General features: G+C 43.8%; 1 protein-coding gene across 3 annotated transcripts in view; it reads left to right on the top strand.

The window, feature by feature from the left end:
- Nucleotides 1-998: 998 nt before the first annotated feature.
- Nucleotides 999-6,000, top strand: part of FAM168B (family with sequence similarity 168 member B) — a 32,193-nt gene continuing 27,191 nt past the window's right edge. For 2 of the 3 annotated variants that reach the window (XM_042994150.1, XM_042994148.1), the window contains exon 1: nucleotides 999-1,207. The gene's annotated coding sequence lies outside the window, so the exon portion shown is untranslated. Of the gene's footprint in view, nucleotides 1,208-1,587; nucleotides 1,608-6,000 lie in introns of those variants that run through there. The other variant, XM_042994149.1, reaches the window with a different exon arrangement.

Genomic DNA, 6,000 nt, shown 5'->3' with positions numbered 1-6,000 from the left:
ACCTTGTAGGTTCTGTTAATGTCGTGCAAGTAGCTAGAGGTGTTCTGGGAAAACTAAAACTCAGAACTCCCCCTTTAAAAGCAAGCGCTTTGACGCCAGATGTTGGGGTTTGAATCCTTAGTGGGCTTTCTAATAGCGTGTTCTTGAAAGCTTGTCAGCCTTTTTGTGTCTTAATTCCCTCAATTGTAAAATGATTTATCACAAATATTAAATGACTTAAGGAATGCAGAGCACTGGAAACAATGATTGGCAGAGTGAATGCAGTCAGTGCCCATGCCTGCAGCCTCTACGTGGTGCCCCAGCGTCGCTGGGATGTGCTTTGTTGCGACGGTCCTTAGGGTGTTCAAGGCCGGGCTCCCATGCCGCTCTGTGGGATAGCACTTCACCTGCACGCCACCACACCAGCCCTGGCTGGGGGTGCTGAGTGAGCCTTCTACTCAGTTGCCACCACTGGGCATCACAGCCAGGACCGGGTCACACACCACTACTGCACCTTTGCCGTCTGCATTTACACACAGGTTCCTGCAGTACAGTGGCAGGATCGTACGTATTTTAAAAATACGAAATGAAATGCATTTTTTCTAAGAAATCAGTACAATTCTGTAATCAGTACAATTCTGTTCCAATACGTTCTTTCCATATTGCATTAGAAAGGCAAAAATGGCGCGAGGAAAAAGTCCATAGTAAGCACCTATTCCTTAAGGTCAACACAGACGTTCCCACGGGCGCCGCTAGCTGCTAGGGCTTCTCGCCCTACAAGCTCCGCACGCCGGGACCCTGGGGTAGCCCAGCCAGGGGTCGCACCACGCGGTGCTCCCCGCAGACTCCATCCGGGCGTCTCTCAGACGCCAGCGGGAGCGAGCACGCCGCCACCCCAGTCCGGACGGAGCCATACAGTCACGTGCCCGGCGCGTCCCCGCCGCGGCGCGCTCCAGGCGGAAGTGAGGTCGGTGGCTCGGTGGCTGCGCAGCGTCGGCGGGGAGCGCGGGCTGCGGAGAGGCGGGCCGGGCGGAGCGGAGCGACTGGAAGCGCGGGCCGAGGAGGCGGCGGCGGCGGCGGCGGAGACGGGGGCCTCGCGGCTCAGCCCCCGCATCAGAGCAGGCCTCCGCGGCGCTCGCCCTTCGCCGAGCCCCACCGCCGAGCCCGCCCCGGGCCGGCGTGCGCTGGTCATCGAGGCCCAGGCTGCCGCTGCCGCTGCCGCGGCGCGGTGAGTGCAGGCGGGCGCCCCCGGGCGGGGGCGGGGCGGGACGCTGCGCCCTGTCTGGCCCGGGGCTGAGCGCGGGCCCGGGCGGCGGGCTCGGGCGGCGGCGCTGCCGGCCGGAAGTGCGGCGCTTTGTGCGGCCGGCCTGGGGCGGCGCCAAGGTCGGGCCAGCGGCTTAGGGTCGCTTGGTGCCCGGGCGGGGGGACGGCCTGGCGGCACCCGCGGCGGTAACCCAGGCTGTGCTTTGTCCGGTGGGACGGACCGGGCCTCTGGGGGCCCGAGGGAGGAGGAACTGGGCGCGGACTGGCGCGCGGGCAGGTGCGGTGTGGGTGGTGGGGGGCTGCTGCCCAGGTGGCCGGTGAGAGGTGGAGTCCGTGCCCAAGAATGTTCGCTGGATCTTTTTAAGGTCCGACTTAGATCGGGTCAGGAAAACGTATGAAAAATGGGGAGGCAGCAGGGTGTTGTTTTCTCTAACTTAGATTTGGGATTCTTGTGGTTGCAGTCATTTCGAATGTGTAAACTAGTCACCTTGTCTACCTACAAAGTAAAAATGATTGTTTGCCTGGCAGAAGCTTAGTGTTCGCCCTCCAGCTTGAAAGGCTTTTTAATTTCAGAAAGGACGTTTTGTCGCCCAGTCTGGGTTAACTTTAAAGAAGTGAATCTTTGCAGCCTGTCCACAAACGGTATTTTTCTTTTACAGCGTACTCAAGTGTGCGTCTTAATGGGTCGTATGAATTAATGTTTTATTAAAGTCGTACATGAGAATATTCGGGAGTGTTTGTGGCATGCAAGAAAAAATTATAAGTGAAAAGGTTTGTCTCATTTCCACACTTTAAATTTTCAAGTCATCGTGTAATTGAGATTATTTTCTCAAATACGTAAAAAAGTTTGAAAGTTTTTGCTGTGAGCAATAAGAGGGATCCATTTTACAACTTTGGTGAGTAAGTAGTGTATTATTTTTGCTTTGACAGCCAATTGGACAATTTAAAGCTCTTTTTCCTAATGCTGAAGCTACTGTAGTACACACTGTGAAGATTTCCCTTAAGCTTTATAAAGTGGGTTTGCTTTGGTGGGAGTGTTTGTATGTTGCTAATGTTTAGTTGTGTTTGTGACTAAATGGAAGATAAGATTTGATAGAGGTCCCCGCAGGCTTTAAGAGTTGAAGACAGCAGAGCCAGCAGCCTGTGCCTTCTGATGGGTGTCCTTGAGCAGCAGTTGCTAAAAGTGTTGAGCAGGTAGCATCCGCTCCTGGCTACTGCCTTTGGAAATAGTGGAAAGATTGGGTTCTGTGTGTGAGGTGAGTGCCTGCAACTCAGGAGGAAGCACCATCTGCTGCTGTAGCTCTTACTGCCCCTGCCCTCTTATCAGGCCGTGATAAATTTGTTAGGATTTTTAGTTACTGTTCTGCTCTACACCTGCCTTTCAACTCATTTCTACTTTATGGTTAGAATTGTAATGCCAAAATTGTTGAATTTTCAAACATTGGGAAAATTAGTAGTAGAGGTAGAGGATTAGAATTGGAAAATAAGAACTTAAGTGCGTTGTAAAAATATTTTAATTTTTTGTATGTTCTGTAGTTTAAAGGGAAATTTTATTTCTCACATAAACAGCTTCTTTTCCTAGATCAGTTGAGAGCACTTTTAAAACAACAGAACACTAACCTAAAAGAGTAATAGTTATTTTTCTGATATCTGTGTTCCACTCTACGTATATGCCTTTGAAGTCTTTCCACTCCTGTGTAGAAATACATGAATTTCTTCCAATTTCTACCTCAGTAGTGAAGGTAGAGTTTGAGGGAGTTGAGAACTTTCTCCTCTTTAAAAAAAAAAAAAAAAAAAAGTTTTAAGAGAGAACGAGTGTGCACACTTAAAATTTTTTTATATTAGTGGATATGAAAGCTGAACCCACTGGCCAATCTTAACATCATCACCACGAGTCAAACTATTTAACACTACATGCATCCTCATGTGATAGAAGTACTCTGCATCACCTAAGGGTACTGCTACAAAAAAACATTACAGTCTGCATCAATAGATCTTATACATCCAACTTCCAGTTGACAGACAAATTGGAGGAATAGGGTGGGCAACACCATGAAGCAATCAGACAAACCCATAAGTTGGGGCATTCTAGAGGACATTTTTATAACTGTAAAATCTTTTTACAGTTTTTTTCAATATAAATCAAAATCCAAACAAAATCCACCTAATGACTTTTATGTGTAAATCTATTTTAATCTAGAACTGCCCTCCCCACCCCTCTACCTTTTTCCAGACCTTTGACTTACTGAAGAAACTGGGTCATTTGATTTTTAAAATGCCCCCTTTTGGTTTGTTAGTGTTAAATAGTTTGACTTGTGATGATGATGTTAAGATTGGCCAGTGGGTTCAGCTTTCATATCCACTAATCAGTAAACAGAAGTTTTCAACAATTCTGAGTTATATATTTTTTAAGTTTATTTATTTTGAGAGAGAGAGAGAGCATGGGCGAGCAGGGGTGGAGCAGAGAGAGATGGGGGAGAGAATCCTGGCAGAGCCTAGTGCCAGGCTCAATCTCACAAAGTGTGAGATCATGAACTGAGCCAAAAGCAAGGAAGGATCACGTGCTCAGCTGACTGAGCCAACCAGGTGCCCCTAAATTCTGAGTTATATTTTAAATAAACGTTTCAACTTCATATATATATATATATATACATATATATGTATATATATATATATACATATATATATGTGTATATATATATATATATATATATATATATACACATATACATATACATATATTTAAAGTAAGCTCTGTGCCGAATATGAGGCTTAAACTCACAACCTAGAGATCAAGAGTCCGTGCTCGACTGACTGAGCCAGCCGGGCACCTCTCAATCTCACATTTATTGCTGTGAAAAGTTATATTTTCTATTAGATAGTTATTTTATTCAAGAACATTCAGAAGATACATATAAGATACCTGTGTGCCAAGCATTGGTGAAATGCAAGGAGACAGAGCTGAGAAAATTATTTTCCCTGTCCTTGAGCCTCAGAATCTTGGGGAAGTCTCATTATTTCAAAAGTAACCTAAGAAGCTTTTTGACATTAGTTCACGGACTTTGTCTTTATATTATTCAGGCCTTTTTATTGAATAGGAGAGGGAACTGCAACATTTTTTTATCAGTCTTGTTATATTTTCTTAACCTGTAATTTTTAATTCATTAAAGACTTTCAATCTAGGAAACATTATTAGCCTCTGGGGAAGTAAAAGTGCTTTCAGGAAGTGTAACTTCTGAGTAGTTTGGAACTTATGGTATTGAGAATTCAGGTGCAATTCTGTACATTTTTAGTGGCAAATGTACAGTAGAATTGTGTTACTGGTTTACGCTATGAGATCCTTATGGCAGGAGAGCCTTGTGGTATTCAGTGCTTCATTGAGTTATTTAAAATTTTTGGTTGTTATGAATAACATTGTTATAAACATTTGTGTACAAATTTTTGTGTGGATGTATATGTTTTCGTTTCTCTTGGGTATTTACCAAGGAGTAGAATTACCAGATCATATGGTAATGCTTGTGTTAAATTGTTATGCTATTCATGAGCTTCATTGCCTACTCCATGACATCTCCTACTCAGCCCCACTTCCATAACAATATTTGCTGATTCCCTACAAGTCCAATTGCCCAGTATTACTGAAGTACATCTTGTATTTTCTCACTTCTGTGGCTTTTCGGGATCCTACTTGTCCAGAGCTTGTTGAAAATATCACCTCTGTAATCCAAGTTTTTTCTGACCATTCATTCCCCCCCTCACCTGTTGAATTTTTGCTCTCTCCCCTCACCCCTCATAATACTTTATTCTTTTATGGCTCTTAATGTGGCTATTACTACTGTTTGTTCTATATCACCATTATTCATGTTTTTTGTTTTTCAGGACTGGGTTGTCCAGTAGAATAGCCATCACCTAGGTGTGACTGTTGAAGTTAAACTAAAATGCGGTTCCTTACATGTGTTAGCCACATTTCAAGTGTTCACTAACCAGCCATTAATGGCTATTTACATGGACAGGGCAGCCATATCTTTTTTCTTTTCTTTTCTTTTCTTTTCTTTTCTTTTCTTTTCTTTTCTTTTCTTTTCTTTTCTTGCCATATGTTTTCTTCACAGAAACTTCTATTGGACAGCACTTTCCTAGATTGTAAACTCAGAACTGGGACTGTGACTTGCTTTTTTTTTCCCCCCTCTGTGGCCTTTGCATAGTGCTTTGTTTATCTTGAATTCAGTTGAGTAAATGAAATTAGATCCTGGCACAGGATAGAGAAACAGGGTTTTGGAAGGTACGCACTTTCTAGAGATCATAGTTGAGCTACAGAGATAGATGGAATTTGTGAGGGTTTCCACAATTCTTATGTTGTACATCCACTAAGAATGGGTTAAAAGTGCAGGACAATAGGGACTGGAAGTTGTCAATTTGTTTATTTATTTATTTATTTTTTGCCAATTTGCTTATTCTTAAACTGTGGGATAAGATACATAATTAATTCTCCTGCTTGCTTTCTATGGCTTCCTATTATTTTCTGTCATCTGTGTTGTAGACATGTGCCATTCACTGTGATAGCCTCTAGTCTCATATGACTATTTAAATTTAAGTTGAGGGGTGCATGGCTGGTTCAGTCAGAGAAGTGTGCAACTCTTGATCTCAGGGTCTTGAGTTCAAGCTTCACTTGGGTATAGAGATTATATAAATAAATAAACTTTAGAAAAATAAATTTGAGTCAGAGAAATTTAAAAATCAGATCCTGCAGTAGCCAAGCCATGT

This window comes from Panthera tigris, chromosome C1 (assembly GCF_018350195.1).
Source record: "Panthera tigris isolate Pti1 chromosome C1, P.tigris_Pti1_mat1.1, whole genome shotgun sequence".
Taxonomy (NCBI): Eukaryota; Metazoa; Chordata; class Mammalia; order Carnivora; family Felidae; genus Panthera; species Panthera tigris.
The sequence above is the reverse complement of the archived record's forward strand: the minus strand, read 5'-3'. Positions and strand labels throughout refer to the sequence as shown.